This window comes from Stegostoma tigrinum, chromosome 20 (genome assembly GCF_030684315.1).
Source record: "Stegostoma tigrinum isolate sSteTig4 chromosome 20, sSteTig4.hap1, whole genome shotgun sequence".
NCBI classification, from domain to species: domain Eukaryota; kingdom Metazoa; phylum Chordata; class Chondrichthyes; order Orectolobiformes; family Stegostomatidae; genus Stegostoma; species Stegostoma tigrinum.
The window spans coordinates 16,681,079-16,703,259 of NC_081373.1; the positions used below are offsets into that span (position 1 = coordinate 16,681,079).

Below are 22,181 nucleotides of genomic sequence, written 5' to 3' on the forward strand. Positions count from 1 at the left end.
GAATACTGAGACTTGGCCTGGTGTACTGGAGATGCTCAGACTGAGCCTGCTGTGCTCAGGGTTCTGAGACTGTGACTGAGCCTAGAGTAGTATGGATACTGAGAGACTGGATGTTATGTGCTGGGAATACTGAGAAAGGACCTGGTGAAATAGCGCCCCTGAGAGACAGGGCATAACATACCAGAGATACTGAGAATGGGCTTTGTATTTTTGGAATACTGAGACTGACTTGTGTACCGGGAGATGAAGAGACTGGGCCTGCTATACTGGGGAAACAGAGCTTTGGAATGGTGTATTGGGAACACTGAATCTGGCTGTGCTGTACTAGGAATATTGTACTTAGCATGGTATACTTGGAATGCTGAGAATGGGCTTTGTGCATGCCAAATATTGACACTTAGCCTGGTATGCGTGGACTAGTGAAATTGGATTTGTCTTACATAGGATGCTGTCTGGGTCTGGTGTATTTGGTGTACCGAATTCACAGATTCATAACCTTTTGGATGAAGACGTGCTTCCTCAACTCAGTTCTAAATATGGTCCCTATTATTTTGAGGCTATGCCCCCGGTTCTCGTTTCACCTGCCAGTGGAAACTACCTCCCTGCTTCTATCTTATCTATTCCTTCCATAATTTTATATGTTTCTGTAAGATCCCTCCTTATTCTTCTAAATTCCAATGAGTTCACTCAATCTCTCCTCATAAGCCAACCCTCTCAATTCCGGAATCAACCTAGTGAATCTCCTCCACATCCCCTCCAATGCCAGTACATCCTTTCTCAAGTAACAGGACCAAAACTATACACAGCATTCCGGGTCTGACCTCACCAACACCCTATACAGCTGCAGCATAAACTCCCCATTTTTAAACTCCATCTTCCAGCAAAGAAGGACAATATTCCATTATGCTTATTAGTTACCTGCTGAACTTAGAAACCAACTTCTTGTGATTTGTATACAAGGACACCCAGGTCCCTCTGCACAGCAGCATGCTGCAATTTAGCACCATTTAAATAATAGTTCATTTTGCTGTTATTCCTACCAAATGTAATGTATCATGAGGCAGAAATAATTAATGACCTCATGGTAAAAGATCCTCATGACAAGACTAAATCAGTTTCTAAGAACAATATGTTCTGGAAACAACCAGGGAATGGGCTATTTTGGAACTGGTAATGTATAATGAGGCAGGGTTAATTATTAACGTCATAAAGTAAAGCATTCTCAAATAAGAATGATTGTACCACAGTAAAATTTTGCATTAAGTTTTAAGGTGAGAAGTCTGAGTCTGAAATTAGAGTATTTAACTTAAATGAAAGCAATTATATGAATGTGAAGTCAGAGTTGGCTAGAGTGGAATGGGAAAATGGGCTACAAGTTAATAAGAAAGCAATGGCAGACATGCAAGGAGATATTTTATAATTCTTACCAATTAATATCCTATTAAGAAAGAAATTTACAAGAAAGATCATGATTTGTAGCAAAGGACATTAAATGGTATCAGGTCGAAAGAAAAAGTATGAAGGTTATTGGTAAACCAGAAGATTTGAAAACATTTTTAAAAACAAGTAAAGAATGACTAAAAGACTAATAAAAAAGGGGAGTATGTTCCTGTTAGTGTGAAGGGCAGGGCTGTTAAGTGTAGGGAATGCAACATAACTAAAGAAATTGAAGCTCTGGTCAAGGAGAAGAAGAAGGCATATGTCAGGCATAGGTAGCTGGAATTGAGTGAATCCCGAGGGGAATATAAGGGCAGTAGCAGCATACTTGAGGGAAATTTGGAGGGCAAGAAGGGGATATGAGATATCTTTGGCAACTTGAGTTGAGGTGAATCCAATGGGATTCCATAAACACATTAAGGGCAAAAGAGTAACTAGCAAGAGAACAGGGCCCCTTAAAGATTATTATGGCTGTCTATGTGTGAAATCACAAGAGATGTGTGAGATACTAAATGAATATTATGTACGTGTGTTTGCTGTGGAGAAGTACATTGAAACTATGCAGTTTAGGAAATAAATAGTGATGTCTTGAAAAGAGTTCATATTACAGAAGAAGAGTGCAAGAGGTCTTAAAATGCATAAAGGTAGATAAACCCCAGGACTGATCAGGCATTTCCCAGAACTTTGTGGGAAGCCAGGGAAGATATTGCTGAGATATTTGTTTCATTGGCAGTCAAGAATGAGGTGCTGGAAGACTGGAGGTTAGATAATGTAATATTACTTAAGAAAGACTGTAAGGAAAAGCCAGAAACTATAGACCAGTGAGCCTTCCATCAGAGCTGAATAAATCATCGGAGGGGATTCTGAGGGACAGGATTTACATTCACTTGGAAAGGCAACAACTGATTAGGGATAGCCAGCATGGCTTAGTGAGTGGGAAATTGCATCTTACTAAATTGATTGCGTTTCTTGAAGAGCTGACAAAGAAGATTGATGAAGGCAGAGCAATAGATATTGCCTATATGGATTTCACCAAAGTATTCAACAAGGTTCCACGAGGTCAACTGGTTAGTAAGGTTAGATCACATGGTATCCAGGGAGAGCTAGCCATTTGGACACAAATTTGGCCTAAGGAAAAGGACAGAGAATGGTAGCAGAAGGTTGCTTTTCAGACTAGCAGCCTGTGACCAGCAATGTGCCGCACGGATGAATCCTGGGTCCTTTTCTGATGAAGGGTCTAGGCCCGAAACTTCAGCTTTTGTGCTCCTAAGATGCTGCTTGGCTTGCTGTGTTCATCCAGCTCCACACTTTGTTATCTCGGATTCTCCAGCATCGGCAGTTCCCATTATCTCTGAATCCTGGGCCCACTGCTTTTCATCATTTATATATGGAAGGCAAGGTTAGTAAGTTTGCAGATGACAACAAAGTAAGTGGTGTAGTGGACAATGGAGCAGATTATTTCAAAGTACGATGAGCTGAGGAGTGGAAAATGGAGTTTAATTTAGAAAAATAAGAGGTGTTGCATTTTGGTAAGGCAACCCAGGGCAGGACATATACAGTTAATGGTAGGGCCCTGGGTAGTGTTGCCAAACAAAAGGACACAGGAGTATATATACAAAATTCCTTGAAAATAGAGTCACAGGTAGAAGGATAGTGGAAAAAGCATTTGGCAAGCTTGCCTTCATTGGTTATAACATTGAGTATAGCAGTTTGGGCTTCATGTTGTGGCTGTACAGGACATTTGTGAGACCACATTTGGAATACTGCATATTCAATAGGACGTATGTCATTAAACTTGAAAGGGTTCAGAAAAAATTAACAAGGATGGTGCTGGGACTGAGGGTTTGAATTTTAGGGAGAAACTGAATAGGCTTGGGCTTTTTTCCCTGGAATATCGGAGGCTTTGGAGTCACCTTATACAGGTTTATAAAATCATAAGGGGCATGGATACAGTAAAAAGTCTTTTTCCTGGGGTGGGGGTGTCCAAAACTAGAAAGTATAGTTTTTTGGTGAGAAGGGAAAGATTTAAAAGGGACCTGAGAGCTAACTTTTCACATGCATGCTGATGCATTAATGTAATGAGAGACAGACGAAGTGGTGGAAGTGGGTGTTGCAACATTTAAAAGGCATCCGGATGGGTATATGAATAGGACAGGTTGAGAGAGATATGGACCAAATGGTTGCATAGGGGACTAGGTAACATAGGGATGCCTGGTCAGTTTGGACAAGTTGAACTGAAGGGTCTGTTTCCTTTAATCTATGACTCTCAGTATTATACTGCTTTGCTTTCTGCCAAAGTGGACAAGTTCACATTTCCTACATTATAATTCATCTGCAAAATTTTTGTCCACTCACTTATCCTATCTGTATCCCTATGCAGATTCCCTTCACATCCCATCAGCAAATTTAACAATAAGATGTTCTGTCCACTGCTCATTTTGTAGTTGCTGAGTCATTTGAATATGTAAATGTGAATGTTCTAGTTTTGTATAAGAACACTTTATCGTAATTACAAAAAGAGAAGGGCAAGCACACTTATGAGAACTAGCTTTCACATGGGTGGGACAGGTCTGTGAAAGGAAACAGTGGTTTGTTTCTCCCTTGTCATCGTTCTGCAGGACCAGTTCCCTCCAGGATACCTTGGCCCATGACTCCTCCACTCCCAACATCTCCCCACACTCCCATGATACCTTCCCATGCAATCACAGAAGATGTGATACCTTCCTGTTTACTTCTTCCCTCCTCTCTATCCAAGTGCCCAGATACACCTTGCAGGTGAAGCAGCGATTTACCTGCACTTCACTCAATATAGTTTACTCCAATTGCTGCTTACAATGTGGTCTCCTCTACATTGGGGAGATGAAACATAGCCTGGGTGACCACTTTGCAAGACTGTCTGCAAAAATGACCCTGACCTTCCAGCCACTTCAACACATCACTGCGTTGTCTGGTCAGCATTTGTCTCAAGCTTTCTGCAGTGTTCCAGCGAAGCTCAGCAAACTGGAAGAACAGCATCTCATTTTCAGCTTGTGGACCCTGCAGCCTTCAGAACCTAATATCAAGTACAATAACTTTAGGGCATGACTACCTTTCCCATGTCTTTACCCTGACCAGCACACACCAGGCCTTGTCATCACATGGGCTGCCCTACAACAAGCCAATTGTCAGCTACTAATAGTCCCCATGAGCAGCTATTCATTCCCCCAAACTGACCTTGATCCTTTGTCTGCCTAACTGTTGTTCTGTCTCTCTGGGCTCCATTTCCACGTATCGTTTACTTCTCTCTGCTCCCCAAACCCCATCTTCAGTATACATACCAAGCTAGAGGAATGGAGTTTAAAAACAGGGAGGCTATGTTTCAGCTGTACAGGGTCCTGGTGAGGCCACACGTGCAGTATTGTGTGCAGTTTTGGTCTCCTTACTTGAGAAGGGATATACTAGCACTGAAGGGGGTGCAGAGGAGATTCATTCAGTTGATTCCAGAGTTGAGATGGTTGGATTATGAGGAGATACTGAGTAGGCTGAGATTATACTCATTAGAATTCAGAAGAATGAGGGGAGATCTTAAAAAAACACATAAGATTATGAAGGGAATAGGTAAGGGGGAGGCAGGGAGATTGTTTCCACTAGGAGGTAAAACTCAGGCTAGGGGGCATAGCCTCAAAATAAAGTAAAGCAGATGTAGGACTGAGATCAGGAGGAACTTCTTCACCAAAAGGGTTGTGAATCTGTGGAATTCCAAGCAGTTGAAGCTACCTCGCTGAATGTTTTTAAGGCAAGACTAGACAAATTTTTTAACAGTAAAGGAATTAAGGGTTATGGTGAGTGGGTGGGTAAGTGGAGCTGAGTCTCAAAAAGACCAGCCATGATCTTATTAAATGGCGGGGCAGGTTCGAGAGGCCAGATGGACTACTCCTGATCCTAGTTCTTATGTTCTTATGTTCTAATGCTCTTTTCCTTGCTACAATCAGTTCTGGTTAAAGGGTCACTGGAGCTGAAACATTAACTCTGCTTTCTCTCCACAGATGCTTCGAGACATGCTAAGATTTTCCAGGAATTTATGTTTTTGTTTCTGATTTTCAGCATTGGCCATTCTTTGGGGTTTTTTTGTTAAGTGGCTTGTACTTCTGCTTTTTAAAAGTTCTTCTATGGGAAATGGAAATTACTGGTAAAGCCAAAATTTGTTGCGTGTCCTGACTTACCCTTGAACTGAGTGGCTTCCTGGGCTTTTTTCAGAGGTTAGTTAAGAGTTGATCTCAAAGTAGTTATGGTGCAGAGGAGGCCATTTGACTCATCATATCCGCAGCAGTTCTCTAAATGAGCAGTATGACTATATTCTCTGGTCTGCAGTCACTTCGGCCAGACCAGGCAAGGGTGGCAGATTTCATTTGCTTAAAGTTGGTGAATGAGCTATATGTCTTTTTTTAGAAACTATCATTGATAGGTTCATGACCAATATTACCAAGACCAGCTTTCAGTTCCAGGTTTATTAAATAAATTTAAATTCTACCAGCTGCTACAAAAGGATTTGAACCCACTTCTCCAGATCACAAGCCTGTGTCTCTGGGACAGTGACAATATCAATATCCCACCAAAACCACTACTACATCTGCTATTGTGAATAAACCCCTATGGAAGACAGATTGGTAGCTGTTTTATCATTTGTGAGATGAATATTTAATAACATTAGAAATGGAAGTAGGAGTAAGCTTTTCAATCCTTCAAGCCCATTCCTCCATTTAATGAGATCATGGCTAAAAACTTCTACTTCAACAACATTTTCGTGCGCAATCCTCATATCCCTTGATATTTTTAGTGGCTAGAAAGTTAGCAATCTCCATTTAGAGTGTACTTAACAACTGAGCCTCCACAGCCCTCTGTGGCAGACAATCCCAAAGATTTACCATCTTCTGAATGAAGAGGTTCCTTGTCATCTCAGTCTTTCATGGTCTGCCTTTTATTTTGAGCCTGTGTCCCTTGGTTCCAGGCCCTCCAGCCAAGGAAAATACTTTTCTTGCATCTCCCCTGCTTGAATTATGTCATCTATCATTCTGCTAAGCTCCAGAGAATATCAACTTAGTCTATTTAATCTTTCCTCACATGACAACCTCTCCATCCCATGTATCAGTCTGATGAGTCTTTGAAGCCCTCTGTCTATGGCAAGTACATCTTTTCTTGGTGAAACCGTGGTTACAGCTTGCTAACCCGAAAAAGAGCTTTTTTTTCTCTCTCTGCTTCCTGTTAGCTAGTCAATCCTTTCTACACACTAACATTGTCCCTACACTGTAGGCTGTTACCTTGTGTAGTAACCGTCGATTTGGCTCTTTTCAATTACCTGTTTGGATAGCAAAATATAACACATCTGCAGACTGCCCTTTACCCACTTTGCTTACTACTTCTTCAATGCCATTAAATTTAGTGTGATGAAAGCTCATTATTGTTATTGCTATTTGGGAACATGGATTCTAAATTGGAATGGAAAATAGATTTTAGTTTTCAGTTCAGACAGCATCTGACTTCTTAAAATAAATGCTAGAAAGTTATCTTTAACCATGTGTTAAAAACAACATTTACAAGAGGTCTGGGGAGAGAATTGATAAGATGTTTGCTGATTTGAGTTTCATCACCTCCTGATGGAGAGAAATGGAGCCAAAAATGGGCAATTAGCAATCTCCAGGCAGTCAAGGTTAATAAGAACGCCTGAGCTTCACAGGAGTCTATGAAAAGAAACCTCCAGAAGCAGTAGGTTGTTGCAGGGCAGACAGGAAGACGTTTTGCAAGGATTTTGGAGTCATGAGTTTTGGGAACCCAAGTTAAACATCGTGAGCTGAGCTAGAGACTTGTTGTAAGCATCTTTGAGAGAAACATACATGAAAGAGAATAGCTTTGAGTGAATGCAGAGAAATTTTTTGAAAGGTCATCTGGGACAGCTGAGTGAGAAACAGAAGATCGGGAATGACTCTTTATTGAGAAAGATAGAAACCATGAATAGGAGTAGATCATTTGGCATTTCAGGTTTGTTGCACCAGTCAAGATTAAAGACATTGTTCCTCATTTCAGTCTAAAGTCGCCTGTCTGTTATCTGATACTGTGGCCCCTTGTTCTAGGCTCCCAACCACAGAAAATATCCTTACTGCATCTAGTCTGTCCATACTGTTGGAATTTTATATGTTTCAATCAAATCCCCTCTCATCATTTTGAACTTAAATGAATATCAGTCCAGGTGAACTAATCTCTCCTCATAGGTCAGTCCTGCTATCCCTGGTATCAGCTTAATGAACCTTCATTGCATATCATCTATGCCCAGATATTTGTTCTAAGAGAGACCAAAATTGCACACAGTTCTCCAGGTGTGGTCTCACCAAGGCACTGTATTACAGCAGTAAGTCATCCTTACATTTGAACTCAAAATATCTCACAATGAAAGACAAAATACCATTTGCTTTCCTAATTGCTTGCTGCACCATGCCTTTCTACTTTCATTGACTGCTATATAAGGGCACCCAGATCCCCTTGTAAAATCCACATTTCCAAAATATCACAATTTAGATAATACTCTGCCTTTTTGATTTTTACACTGACGTGTATAATTTCACATTTAGCTGCGGAATGCTGCATCAGCCATTATAGAATCATATAGTACAGAAGTGGCCCTTCAGCTCATGTATCATTAAAAGTGCACTACTATCTACCTTATTCCCACTTTTGTACACTAGCCCCGTAGCTTTGTATGTTATAACACTTCAAGTGCTCATTCAAGTACTTTTTCCCATCTCAATTACCCTCCCAAGCAGCGCAAGCCAGATCCCACCACCCTTTGTTTAGAAAGAAATTCCTCAAATTCCCTGTAAAACTCTTCCCTTTCACTTTAAAATTATGCTCCTTGTTATTGACCTTCAAGTAAGGGGGAAAAAATTGCATTCTATTTGTAGTGATTGTAACAAAGTCAGTTGAGTGGATGTCACAGAATGTGAGTTCCCTGATTGGGGTGTTAACCAGATCCAGCCAGATAGCCCGGGCTCACAGATATAAACAGGAGTGTCAGAGGTTCTGTTCATGCTCAGAGCTGACTACGAAGAAGGTGGATCAGTGTCAAGGATTTTCCATGTATAAATAAAGACTGACAACGATGGGATATCAGCCTTTGTGGAGTTATTTCACTATTCACCTTCTCCATGCCCCTCTTAATCTTATACACCTTTATCAGGTTCCTCCCACAACCTACTCTGATCCAAAGAACATAACCCAAGCTTGTCCACCCTCTCTCTTCATGACTGAAATGCTCCAACCCAGATAACATTCTGGTGAATCTCTTCTGCATCCTCTCACATTCAATCACATCCTTCCTGTGGTTTTGTGACCAGAACTGTGCACAGTACTCGAGCTGTATCCTAATCAAAGTTCTGTACAGATCCAACATGACCACCCTGTCTTATAATAAGTGTGACTGATAAAAGCAAGAATCCTGCATGTATTCTTAAAAACCCCGTTATCCTATCCTGCCATCCTCAAGGATTGGTGGACAAGCATCCCAAGATCCGTCTGTTCCTCGGAGCTTCTAGTGTCCTGCCATTCATTGAGGACTTCTTTATCTTATTTTGTTTTCCAAAGTGCATCACCTCACATTTATCCAGGTTAAATTCCATCTGCCACTGATCTACCCATCTGATTGATCCATTTATATGTTCCTGTAACCTAACACCTTCCTCATCACTGTCAACCACCCCAAACTTGGAATCATCCACAAACTCACTTACCTTCACCTCCTCCATTCTTAGCTACATAATTTATGAATATCACAAATAATGAGGGACCCAGAGCTCATCCCTGTGGTACCCCATTGTACACTGGTCTCCAATCTCTCAAAAAGCCTTCTATCACCACCCTTTGCTTCCTGACACTAAGCCAATTTTGAATCCAATTTGCCATGTGACCCTGGATCCCATGAGTTTTACATTTTGTTTCATTTTCCCATGTGGTACTTCAAAGGGCTTGCTGAAATCCAGGTAAACTACATCAACTGCGATATGTTTGCCCATTCACTCAACTTGTATAAATCACCTTGAAGCCTCCTTGCATCATCTTCACAACTCATGATCCCACCCAGTTTTGTGATGTCAGCAAACTTAGAAATGTCGCATTTAGCTCCCTCATCCAGGTCGTTTATACTTATTGTGAATAGCTGCAGCACACCACAAGTCAATAACTGCCACCCACAAAAGACCTATTTATTCCCACTCTCTGTTTCCTGTCTGTTAACCAGCTCTCAAGCCATGCCAATCTATTCCACACGATCCTATGTGATTTAGCTTTGCCCACTAACCTCTTATTGTGGGACTTATCAAAAAGCTTCTGAAAATTGAAATACACCATATCCATTGATTCTCCCTTGTGTATTCCACTTCTTGTATTCTCAAAAACCTCTGATTTGTTTAGCATAATTTGTCTTTCACAAACCTAGGCTGGCTTTGTCCAATCTCAATGATGCCTTCCAGTTATTTTGTTGTGTATTTTATACCAGACTGGAACATATTCCCCCACTAAAATTAGGCTAGCTGGTCTGCAATTCTCTGTTTTCTCTCCCTCTCCCCCTCTCTCTCTGTCTCCCCTCCCACCCCCAGCCCCACCCACTCCTAATCCTAATTCTTGTGTTCTTGTGAATATTGGGAATAGGAAATAGCAGCATGAAAGTAAATATGGATATAAAAGTGCGTCCTAAGCATCCTGCATCTTAAATACACCACAAACTTGAGTTGGATTCATCACTCTGTGACCTACTTCTCCCTACATTTGGCATATTTGATCACAATTTCATGACATTTCCTGAAAAACACCCATATTAATGGATCATAAAGTTTCCAGATGTTTCCAAACCGATGTGAACTCTCTTTTAACATCACAGAACTTTTAGAGCTATTCCTAACTCAAACATTAAAAAGATGAGTTACAAACAAACTTCCGCATAATGAACAGAACTGATGCCAAGTTAGAAATTCCAAGAATTTGGAATTCTTCTGAATGTGAAGTGAATGCCTCGACTTTGCTTCCTGTTAATTCCCAAAGCTCACACATTGACTGTTTCCATTTGTGGGATATTAGTTGCAGTGAACTGACTGAGACCACATCTGTATCATTCAGAGAAAATAGAGACAACTGTAGCTGGAGGCTATTCTTTCATTGCAGCTGTAACAATAAACATAAGATGTTATGGTGAGACTATGAAATGAATAAAGAATGATTAAATGGGGGACTATTTGGGGGATGCTATTGAGGAATTCAAGGAGATGTTGCACTTACAAAAGATGACCTCTTCTCATAGAGTCATAGTCATAGAGTTATACAACATGGGAACAGACCCTTCAGTCTAACCTGTCCGTGCGACCATAATCTCTAAACTAGTTCCACTTGCCTGCACTTGGCCCATATCCCTCCAAACATATCTGATGTATCTAAATGTTTCTTAAATATTGTAACTGTACCTGTATCCAATACTTCCTCTTGAAGTTCATTCTACACACAGACCACTCTCTGTGTAAATAAATTTCCCCCATGTCTTTACTCTCACCTTAAAAACTGTGGCTCCTAGTCTTGAAATCCTTCGCTCTAGGAAAATGACACTTGCCATTCACCTTATCTATAACTTTCACTATTTTATAAACCTCCATTAGGTCACCTTTCAGATCAACATTTTCATTTTGCTTAGCTGTTCCTCATTAAAAACCTCACAACTGAATCAGAACACAATAAAGCCATTTAATCACATAATATGTTATCATACCCTGTCATCTCACCCCTGTTTGAGGTAAACTATGCATTAAACATTCACTTTTTGCAGATTACATAAAACTTGTAAATGCAGTAAAGAATGCGGAGATTAATAACAAACTGCAGAATATAACAGCAACCTTCTCAGGATGCTGGAATTGAGACAATTGGTTGTAAACCTGTGTGGATTTTCACACCTGAGTCAGGTAGCAACAGTCTAGAAATCTCCAGGTGTGCTGTGCCAACATTGGGAAAAAGTCAGTCAAATGACAGAATCTTCCGTGTGGAGAGGTGTGTGCTGATTGTAGTCAGGCCCACTACTCCTGTACCCAAATTGGAAATGGTTATTGCAGCTGCTGAGTACCAATGTGGGCTGTTTAAACAGTTGTTTGGCACACTGGCTAGCAATCTATTAGACTTTACTTCAAACAGTTCTCAGTACATTCAGAGTCTTCAGCGGCATCTTGCTTGGATTTCTCTTGTCAGGAATGAGAGATGACCACTTGGCTTCATCAACAGGTTCCACCACAGTGATATAAGCCTCAAACTAGTCAGCTCTTTTCTTTCTTTGCAGATGTTAGGAGTGTGATTTTGTAGATGGTGTTCTGAAGTATGTTGCGTTTCTCTTCTGCGGACTCATGGAACTGTCGGTGTTTATCTGGGTTGGGTAATATTTCTGACGCCAACATGAGGACGGTATTTCAGCTTTGAATAAAAATGTTCAAAGATTATATCCTAACCCTGGTACACACTGAAGAATGATGTGTATCACAGTCAGTGATGTAGTTTGCATGTTGGCAATGTTGTTTAGATTCACACTTGGTGATGATCAAGTGAAGTTGATGCTGATGCCTCAGTCTTGGAAGACTACAGACACCTTATAGAATGGAACAAAAACAGAAGTTGTTGGAAAAGCTTAGCAGGTCTGGCACTATCTGTGAAGAAAAATCAGGATTAACATTTCGGGTCAAGACAGAACTGATTTTTCTTCACAGATAGTGCCAGACCTGCTAAGCTTTTCCAGCAACTTCTGTTCTTGTTCCTGATTTTCAGCATCTGCTGTTATTTCAGTTTTTACTTCATGGAATGGTTTGTTCTGAAAGAAGATGTTCATTACTCAAAGGCTTGCTCATGATAGCAGCAAAGTTGAAGTGGACTTCTGTCTATTCTCAGTTATCTTTCCCAGGCCATGATGCCTGGGACAGGAGGGTCATGACACATTGTCTGTTCCTCCTCTGCATCAAAATCCCCAGTAGAGAAAGATGTTCTAACATGGAATACTACTACTAGAAGTGTTAAGCTCAACAAATAATGGGTGTTTTACCAATGCAGTGTAGCATAGCTTTGCATCATAGACACTCTTGAGGTTCACTAGCCCTGTTTAAATTCAGACTTGATGCAAACAAATGAATATGTGAATTAGGAGCAGGAATAGGTCATTCGACCCCTGGATGCTGCTGCATCATTTAATAAGACCACAACTACAAGATTATGGCCTCAGCTTCACATTACTGTTTACTTCTCTTGTTGGGGGACTATGCCACTGGACAATCCACCTAGCTCCATATTGATTATAGACGTCTTGTATGCATTATCAACCAGTTGCGTGTTATCTGTCTCAGTCCCATGCTCATGGTTCTGATGTTCTAGCTTGCCAAGCAAGGGTTAGTGCCTTCTTTTTGTTTGTATTGTTTGATTGTCTGGTGCAATGGATTCTGTTCAGACACTGAGCTGTGACTCTGAAGCAGATGACTCATTGAGGGTGAGATCTTGCTACTTGACTTGAGTGGAAATTTTGGGTGACCTATGAGACAGCCAACTGTTGATGCTCCACAGTGAAACTGGAGTATCCTCTCCAGGCTGCAAGCCTGTGAAAAATTTATGGATAGCCTGGGCTTCCCAAACACTAGAGTCCACCCTCTCAACCTTCAAAGGACTGCAAAACAGTGTTTGGAATCAACTTGGTTGCAAGAATTGTTGGAAGGATGACAATAATTAGGCATCAATCTGTCTTTGACCTCCACTCCAGAGTTTTTGGGGTTATTTCCTGAACCTAAAATTCTTCCAATAAATTCACAGGGCAGTAGGGGTTATCAATCATTGGTATGAGTTTAATTCATAAAGGGTGTGTCTTCATGCCTGCAGGCCTGCACACTTCCTGTCTGGAGGCAAGATCTCCTCTGAATTCCCTTGAAGATTTAGCCTGAGGCCATGAGGGACCCAGTTTCCCTGTGTTAAGACCATAGGACCATAAGAAATAATAATAGAAATTGACAGTTCAATCCCACAAGTCTGCTCTGTCATTCAATAGGATGATGACTGATCTGACATTCCTCACATCCACTTTCGTGCCTTTTCCCCATAAATCTCGATTCCATTATTGATGAAGAAAAAAATCAATATCAGCCTTAAATAGACACAAGGACTCTGCAGCAAATAGTTTTGTAAGACTCACAGCCCTCTGAAAGAAGAAATTCCTTTTCATCTTAGTCTCAGCACCTCTTTATTCTGAGCCCATGCCGTCTGATTCTAGACTCTTCCATGAGGGAAAACATCCTCTCAGTATTTACCCTGTGAAGTCCATTAAGAACCATTTTTGTTTCAATGAGATCATCTCTCATTCTTCTAAACTCCAGTGAGTAGAGTCCCAACCTGTTTAACCTTTGCTCAAAAGACGATCCTGTCATACAGGAGATCCGAGTGAACCTTCTCTGAATGGCCCCCAATGATATGAAATTATTTGTTAAATAAGAGGATTAAAAGTGTTGACAGTGCTCCACATGTGCTCTCACCATCACCTTGTACAGTTGAAGTAAGATTTTCCTACTCTTAAACTCCAACCCCCTTGAAATAAAGGCCAACATTCTGTTAGCCTTCCTGATTACCTGCTACACCTGTGTGCTAGCTTTCTGTGTTTTGTATGCAGATACCCCCAAGTCCCTTTGTGTTGCAGCTTTTCTTAATTTATATAATATTGTGTTCTTTCATTCTCATTTCCAAAATGAATAACTTCATATATCCTACTCTATACTCCACACACAGTGAGGAGGTAACGGCCTCGTCGTATTATTGCTAGACTATTAATCCAGAATCTCAGCTAATGTTCTGGGGACCTGGGTTTGAATCTGAATGGCGGAATTTGAATTCAGTAAAAAAAAAGAAACAAAGTCATTGTCAATTTGTCGGGAAAAACCCATCCAATTCACTAATGCCCTTCAGGCAAGGAAATCGGCCATCCTCACCTGGTTTGGCGTATATGTGATCCAGACCCAAAGCAATGTGGTTGACTCTCAATTGCCCTTTGAAATGGCCCAGCAAGCCACTCAGTTGGACCAATCATGACAAAGTCTCAAAGAAATAAAAGCAGATAGATCACCTGGCATCGACCTAGGCAAAAGCAGCCCTGTTGACCCTGCAAAGTCCTTCTCAATAACATCTGGGAGTTGCCAAACTGCCAAAATTGGGAGAGCTATCTCATGGACTAGTCAAGAAACAGCCTGACATAGTCATAGCCACAGAATCATATCTTACAGACAATGTCTCAGACACTACCATCACCATTCCTGGATTTGTTCTGTTCTACCGACAGGACAGACACAGCAGAGACGGTGGCACAGTGGGATACAGTTGCGATGGAACTGCCCTGCGAGCCCTCAACATTGTCTCCGGACCACATGAAATCTCATGGCCTCAGGTTAAACTTGGCCATGGAACCTACCTGCTGATTACCATGTACTATCCTCCCTCAGCTGATGAATCAGTACTCTTCCATGTTGAACAACACTTGGAGGAAGCACCGAGGATGGCAAGGGCACAAAATGTACTCTGAGTGGGGGATTTCAATGTCCACCACCAAGGTGGCTCAGCAGCAGTACTACTGATCGAGCTGTTTGGGCCCTAAAGCACACTGCTGCTAAAGTGGATCTGCAGCAGCTACTAAGTGAACCAACAAGAGGGAAGAACATACTTGACCTCACTGTCACTGTGCTAAATGAGATAGACTTCGAACAGATCTAGCTTTTCAAGACTGGGCATCCATGAGACGCTGTGGGCCATCAACAGCAGCAGAATTGTACTCCAGCACAATCTGCAACTTCGTGGCCTGGTATATCCCTCATTCAAACATTACCATTAAGCTAGGGGATCAACACTGATTCAATGGAGAGGCATACCAGGAGCAGCACAAGGCACAAGGCATATCTGAAAATGAGGTGGTGAAGCTAGCAAACAGGACTACTAGCATGCCAAACAGCACAAGTGCTAAACGATCCCACAACCAAAGGATCAGATCCAAGCTCTGCAATCCTGCCACATCCAGTTGTGAATGGAAGTACACAATTAAACAACTCACTGGAGGGGGACTTTCCACATATAAACCCTCCTTAATGATGAAAGAGCCCAACACATCAGTGCAAAAGTAACGCTGAAGCTTTCACAGCAATCTTCAGCCAGAAGTGTCATGTAGATAATCCATCTTGACCTTCTCCAATGGTCCCCAGCATTGTAGAAACCAGTCTTCAGCCAATTTTATTCACTTCACATGATAAAAAATAATGTTTGGAGACATTGGATACTGCAAAGTCGACAGGCCCTGACAACATTCTGATAACATTACTGAAGGCTTGTGCTTCAGAACTTGCTGCTCCTCTATCAAGCCATTTCAGTTCAATTACAACACTGACATTTATCCAACAATATGGAAAAGTGCCCAGGTACATCCTGTATATAAAAAAATTGGACAAATCCAACTTGGCCAATTACCAACCCATCAGTCTACTCTTGATCGTCAGCAAAGTGATGGACAGTGTCATCAAAGAGTGCTATCAAGCAGCACCTGCTCAGCAATAACCTACTCACTGATGGTCAGTTTGGGTTCCGTCAGGGTCACTCAGCTCCTGACCTCATTACAGCCTTTGTTCAGGCTTGGGCTGACAAGTGGCAAGTAACATTCATGCCACACAAATGCCAGGCTATGACCATCACCAATAAGAGACAACCTAACCACCACCCCTCAAAATTCAAAAGTGTTACCAACACTCAGTCCCTCACAATCAATATCCTGGGGGTTATCATTGACCAGAAACTCACCTGGACTCATTACATAAACACAGTAGCTACAAGAGCATATCAGTGACTAGGAATACTGTGATGAGTAACTCACCCTAATTGCCCAAAACCTGTTCAACATATACAAGGCAGCTGGGCTGAGAGGTGGCAAATGGAGTTTAATGCAGACAAGTGTGAGGTGATGCACTTTGGTAGGAGTAACCGGAAGGCAAAGTACAGGGCTAATGGTAAGATTCTTAGCAGTGTAGATGAGCAGAGAGATCTCGGTGTCCATGTACACAGATCCTTGAAAGTTGCCACCCAGGTTGGCAGGGCTGTTAAGAAGGCATACAGTGTTTTAGCTTTTATTAATAGAGGGATCGAGTTCCAGAACCAAGAGGTTATGGTGAAGCTGTACAAAACTCTGGTGCAGCCGCACTTGGAGTATTGCGTACAGTTCTGGTCACCGCATTATAAGAAGGATGTGGAAGCTTTGGAAAGGGTGCAGAGGAGATTTACTAGGATGTTGCCTAGTATGGAGGGAAGGTCTTACGAGGAAAGGCTGAGGGACTTGAGGCTGTTTTCATTAGAGAGAAGAAGGTTGAGAGGTGACTTAATTGAAACATATAAAGTAATCAGAGGGTTAGATAGGGTGGATAGGGAGGGCCTTTTTCCTAAGATGGTGATGGTGAGCACGAGGGGGCATCGCTTTAAATTGAGGGGTGAAAGATATTGGACAGATGTCAGAGGTAGTTTCTTTACTCAGAGAGTACTAAGGGAATGGAACGCTTTGCCTGCAACGGTAGTAGATTCGCCAACTTTAGGTACATTTAAGTTGTCATTGGACAAGCATATGGACGTACATGGAATAGTGTAGGTTAGATGGGCTTGAGATTGGTAAGACAGGTCGGCACAACATCGAGGGCCAAAGGGCCTGTACTGTGCTGTAATGTTCTATGTTCTATGTTCTAAGTCAGGAGTGTGCTGGAATACTCCTCACTCGTTTGGATGAATGCAGCTCCAACAAAGCTCAAGAAGCTGTACACTATCCAGGTTGAAGCAGCCTGCTTGATTGGCACCACATCCACAAGCATCTACCACCGAGGCTCAGTAACAATAGTCTGTACTATCTACAAGATGCATTGCAGAAGTTCACCAAAGATTCTCAGACAGCACCTTACAAACCCATGACCACTTCCATCTAAAAGGACAAGGGCAGCAGATACACGGGAACACCACCACCTTCAAGTTCCCCTCCGAGCCAGTTATCATCCTGATTTGGAAATATATCACTGTTTCTTCTCTGTCGCTGGGTCAAAACCTGGAATTCCTTCCCTAATGGCATTTTGGGTCAACCTAGGTGGACTACACTAGGTGGATAGCAGCAATTCAAGAAGGCAGCTCACCACCACCTTCTTAAGGGTAACTAGAGACAGCAATAGGTGCTGGCCAGCCAGTGATGCCCACATTCCACAAACTGAATAAAGAAAAAAAATTGCCACCTTTTTGCTTACTTAACCTATTAACATCTCTGTGTAAACTATTTGTATCTCTCTTGCAACTTGCCTTTCCACCACTTTTGTGTTGTCTGCAAATTCAGCTGCTGTACATTTGTTTCCTTCCTCCACATAGCCATTAATATATATTGTAAACAGTTGCAGTCCCAGCACTGGTCCCTATGGAACCCCACTGGTTACAGGCTGCCAAACTGAAAAAATCCCCTCATCCCCACTCATTATTTCCAGCCCATTAGCTTTTTTTTACCCGTATCAATCTACCTCCAATACCATGGACTCTTACCTTAAGACTTAACCTTTGATGAAATATCTTGCTGAATGCCTAGGACACTACCCTAAGAAGCTTTTGTGAGGTACCTTGTTGAATGCCTTTTGCAAGTCCAAATGTAAAACATCTGCTGGTTCCCCTCTATCCACTCTGGTTGAGACTTCCTCAGAAAACTCTCATAAATTAGTTAGATATGATTTCTCTTTCATGAAGAAATGCAGACCCTGCTTGATTAAACTATGATTTTTCAAATGTTCTGTTATTACTTCATGCTCCCAAGATGAGGCCCAGCTGAGGATTTGTCGCCAGAAAGGCAACAGACAAGGAGAGGTGTACACATTTGGCTGTCTTTCTCTCATTGTTGCGAGCCAACAGTGCAGGCTGAAAATGAGAACCAAACTGACACACAAAACAAAAAAGCATTTGATCTTTCTTCATCGACGCACATGATGCAGAATTTCCATATTTAACAAGGATGATGTGCCTGATTAGACTCCATTTCCTCTGTATTATTTCGCAATCACTGCCTGAATGCCTTTGGTGAAGAACAGAGAAATGATGTAATATGGAAATATCAGACGGAAGGAATGTTGTTTTTCCTTTGGAGACTGAGTTTATTGTTTGAAGCAGCTCCAAGCTGTGTACATTAATTGTAGCTGCAGGGAAATCCTGCCCCAGCCTTAGATCAGAGATATTGTAGACAATCTGTTTAGAACATAGGTTGCCAGGAACCAGTGTCAGAATGAAAACATCTTGGGAGAGATTTACTGCAAAATGATCCCATAGATGGTATTAAAAAACAGAGAAAGTCCTGTATAAAGTTGATTTGTTCTTCCCCAACAGGAGTACAATGTTGATAAATGTGAAATTATCCGTTTTGGTAGGAATAACAATACAAAGGACTATTATTTGAATGGTAAAAAATAGCAGTGTGCTGCTGTCCCAAGGGACCTGGTGTCCTTGTGCATGAATCACAGAAGGTTGGTTTGCAGGCTCAACAGGTAATTACGAGGGCAAATGGAATTTTCTCCTTCTCTGCGAGAGGGATTGAGTTCAAAAGCAGGAAGGTTATGTTGCAGCTGTACAGGGTGCTGATGAGGGCACACCTGGCGTTCTGCATGCAGTTTTGGTCTCCTTACTTAAGAAAGGATGAACTGGCACTGGTGTGAATACAGAGGAGATTCATTAGGTTGATTCAGGAACTGAGCGGGTTGGCTTATGAGGAGAGATTGAGTAGACTGGGATTACACTGGGGAAGTGATAGCCTCGTGTTATTATCGCTAAACTGTTAATCCCAAAACCCAGATAGCATTCTGAGGACCTGGGTTCAAATCCCAGCATGGCAGATAGTGGAATTTGAATTCAATAAATAAATAAATGAATCCATTGTCGATTGTTGGAAAAACCTGTCTGGTTCACTAATGTCCATCCTTAGCTGGTCTGGCCTACAAGTAATTCCAGACCCACAGCAATGTGGTTGACTCTTAACTGCCCTCTGGGCAAATTAGGGATGGGCAATAAATGCTGCCTAGTCAGCGATGCCCCTCAATCCATGAATGAATAAAGATACATTCATTGGAATTTAGAAGAATTTGGAGGATCTTATAGGAACATATAAAATTATGAAGAGAATAGTTAAGATAGAAGCAGGAAGGATGTTTCCACTGGCAGGTGAAACTAGAACTAGAAGGTATAGCCTCCAAATTAGGGGGAGCAGATTTAGGACTGAATTGAGGGTTGTGAATCTGTGGATAACCTGCCCAGTGAAGTAGTTGAGGCTTCCTTATAGAGTGTTTTCAAAGCTAAAATAGATCGTTTTTTTGAACAGTAAAGGAATTAAGGGGTATGGTAAGAGAATCAGTAGGTGAAGCTGAGACCATGAAAAGATCAGCCAAGATCTTATTGAATGGTGAAGTGGGCTCAGATGGCCTACTCCTGCTCCTGGTTCTTCAGTTGTTATGTAAATCAGTATAAGATGATAAGAAGGAGGGAGAGGACAGCTACAGGCAAGATGTCACTACAACCAGTGCACTTTGCCATCAGGAATCTAATGCCGTTATAGACATTGATAATGGCAAATACCACCATCCAAATGCAATAGAATAAAGAACACTGGATCTTGCTGGATATCTGTAGATACTTTCTAATCAACCTTTCTGATGATAGTAGTACATATGCATAATGTCAACATGGGACTTGAACCAAGGCCTCCTGGCCCAGAGACATGGACACTACCAATGCACCACAAGAGGCCCATAAAATGTCTATATATACAAAGACCAAACTACCTGCAGGTGTCAGACCATTAGTAACTTCAAAAAGACAGTGATTTCTTTATGTGATATGATGATGGGAATATTAGTTCCAATTTGTTGGAAACCACGCAAAGCCTATCACCCTGAAAATGACCCTGACCCTGAGGTTTTAGGGAGGTGCCAAGAATCTTTGTGCCATCAGGGCAACTGTTTGTGTGAATGACAAGGTCAGTCACGCTGATAAAGCCAGTGGCTTTGGTGGTCTAGCATTTTCCCAGAGTCAAGAGAGTCGTAGACTGCAAGTATATGGCCACCCATGGATCAACCAAGTGCATTAATAAATTACAAGTCATTGCACACCTTAAATAGTCAACTAGCTTGTGAATAGGACAAAGGAGATTGAAGGTCTGAGCACAATACCCTGGGAGCAATCATGACTGATACATCCTAAGACGCTCCCAGGTGCTAAGACTCATTATCCTGGCTCTAGAATTGGATATATGGTTTATAGATGACTAGGGACATCAACGGAGTAGATGGTCCATGAGGCAGAGCAGCACTACACAGAATGCAACACAACTAGCAGCAAAACACAATTCTTGTTTCTGCAGGCTGAATCAAGCAGTTAGAACATGACAGGATGTGTCAGCAAGGTTCTTTCTCAATACAGTGGCGTGTAACAGTTTCTAAAGCTGACAGATGTGAAAGGAAGTGAGTAGGATCCGGGAAAATGATGGGGATTCTGAAGAGTACTCTGAGAAAGAGTGAGTGCTTTGATGCCAGCCCCTGAAATTGAGGAGTGGGGGCCGAGTGGCATGGTGCCTACAATGGTTTCATATTGTGGCATTTCACATAACAATGTTGATGGCCTCCTCCGAAAATTTCAAGGTATCATAAACAGAAGAGCCATTACAACGGTGAAAACTGACGACTCCTCAGAGAACATTGCATGCAGTTCAAATCATTACAAAGCCATATGGGACTAAAGCCCTTGAGTACAAATGTTAATAATTGCTTGGTAGTGCAGAGTCTAAACATTGCTAAAAAGTGACATAAATTTGAAACTTTTCATCTTCGCTCACCTGGCCTAAAGCCAAGAGAACCAATCTGGAATGGACAATTTATATACTGTGAGAGAGGATGCTGATTGCGTGGAGTTACAGCAAGAACTGTTGACTTCCATAACTAACTGATTAGTTCAAACCGGGCAAGTTGACTCTGATTGGTCAAGGAACTGACATGGGGCTGCAGTCGGGATTGGCTGTCACTATAACCCTTTATTCGGTGAAAAGATTGTATATGTGAATAGATCGAAGTTGTTTTTCTTGTTTCAAACCTGATAAATGCATGACAAAGAACTTTGACTCCATGACACCTTTTAACAAATACTAAACATTAGTAAGTTCATCAGAACTTCAAATCTATGCCAGTCATGCTGATTTAACAGAACAAAATGTAAAAACATCTTTAACATATCAGATTGATAGTTATTCGGTAGTAATCTTGACTACTGCTGATAAAAAGACATTTTATCAAAGCTTTTCATCTTGCACTCATCAGGATAATTCACAGGAAATATCATTAAAAGGGAAAACTAAAATTTATACTTTATGAGAGGACAGTGCTGATTTGTCAACGAGTGGATTCTGATTGGTAGAAGCATTATCATAGAGAATATACTAGCTAACGAAGACTGACTGTTAACTGCCAAACTTTGTTTAAATTTTAAACCAGGTAAGTTGACTCTGATGAGTGATCAAGGCATTGCTGCAAGAAATTAACTAGAGAATGATTATTTCCTAATTTGCTGAGCTGCATGTTCTTTCTGCCTACAAAGAACAAGTTTTTGTGTATTATGTTGTATAACTTCTAGTTCACACAAGTCGACCACAC

The 22,181-nt window shown here is 41.5% G+C and overlaps 1 protein-coding gene across 2 annotated transcripts in view; it reads left to right on the forward strand.

Annotated features, from left to right (window-relative positions):
* Window positions 1-22,181, forward strand: part of entpd1 (ectonucleoside triphosphate diphosphohydrolase 1) — a 118,257-nt gene that overhangs the window by 30,531 nt on the left and 65,545 nt on the right. The window lies entirely within an intron of this gene.